Genomic DNA, 1522 nt, shown 5'->3' on the forward strand with positions numbered 1-1522 from the left:
TCGATTTGGTCAGAAACGAGAGAGATATGAATTAAAATGTAAATTACTTTTGGGAATAATAGATGTACCAGATTTATTTTATAGAAGCACCAGTTCCTAACGGAATTTAACGTTCTTGGGCTCGTTGTGAAGCTAATAAAAATGTCAGTAAATTTACCGATTCATAATTTTAAAATATTGGCCTAAAGACCGGCCATAAACCGGTTAAAACCGATGCAGACCGAAACCAGTCTATAGACCGCAAAAAACTGTGGTCTGCGGTCTTTTTGCGGTCTGGTCTGGTCTTTTGACTTCTGGGGAAAAGGCAGACCAGTTACGGTTACGGTTAATGCCCCTGGGCATCAAAAAACCGGACCGAACCGGACTTTCAAACACTATGTGTACCCATCGAGACTAGTGTTCGCAAGTCCAGTCTACAGGTCTGAAAATATACGTGGTTCAGTCTAGTCTTTTTCCAGTTGCAGTTGCCCACATTTGTGGTCAGTCCAGTTGCCAGTTGCCATGTTTTTGTAAATATTTAAGAACCAAAAAAGACCAGCACAGGTGTGTATTTTTCTCACAGTTTTCGAAAGGGTGATCACAAGCATAGTAATAGTGAGCTTATATTATAAGAGTAAAATAATGGGATTTAGCCCCAGGTAGTGGGATAAAAAACTGAAATAGTAGGATTGTATCATGCAGCAGTCAATTTACAGCTATTTTCAGAAGGGTTGGCACTCTTGCATCATTTTCAAAAACATGAGCAAATTTGCTACTTAGTTAATTTAGCCTGTTTGACCTCTCATCAACTCACCAACCACACCATGCACAGCCCTTCTGCGCAATAACTACATTACTTGTATTAGCCAGTACAAGCCCAAAGAGAAGTGACAAGACTGCCACTTGAGCAAATGGGCATGCCAAAAAAGGATGCTGTGCCACAATGAACCAATGATTTGTCCTTGGAATGTGTCTTTTGACAGCTACATTGGTGTTGGATCGTTTCATGGCAAGGTAGGTGTGCCTGACAGCAAAGATTGCAATTGGGCAATTGTTCAGCAGGTGCACATATGATGGTGTGGGGACTGGCATGTACTGCATGTGGAGGGAAGGAGCTGACTGGGTGGCAACCGCACTTCTCACTGTGGATGGAATTGTGGCATCGACGGTTGTTGAAGGGTCGATGGATAGAGAAATGTATCTGGAACTATAGAATTAGTTACACTAGCCATATTACAGGAAGGTAGATAGAGAACTGCTACCAGGGCAAGATTGCCACCGCTAGACTGTAGACACAGAACCCAAGGGCCAAATTTGATCAATTTCTCACACTTTCAAAATGACATGTGAGTGCCAACCTACTATGTTTGTTCAGGTGTTTGAAACTTTTTCAGCATTTCGCGATTTCTGACTCACCACTTCATCAAATTCTTTAAATTTTTTTACAGGCCAATAATCTTTTTTCTCTTATATATGAGTATCTACTTTTTTTTGGTATAAATGTGTTGTGTTCACTGTCAGAGGTGTTCTGGTGCTCAGGGTT

Source organism: Laccaria bicolor, genomic scaffold, assembly GCF_000143565.1.
Source record: "Laccaria bicolor S238N-H82 LACBIscaffold_115 genomic scaffold, whole genome shotgun sequence".
NCBI lineage: Eukaryota > Fungi > Basidiomycota > Agaricomycetes > Agaricales > Hydnangiaceae > Laccaria > Laccaria bicolor.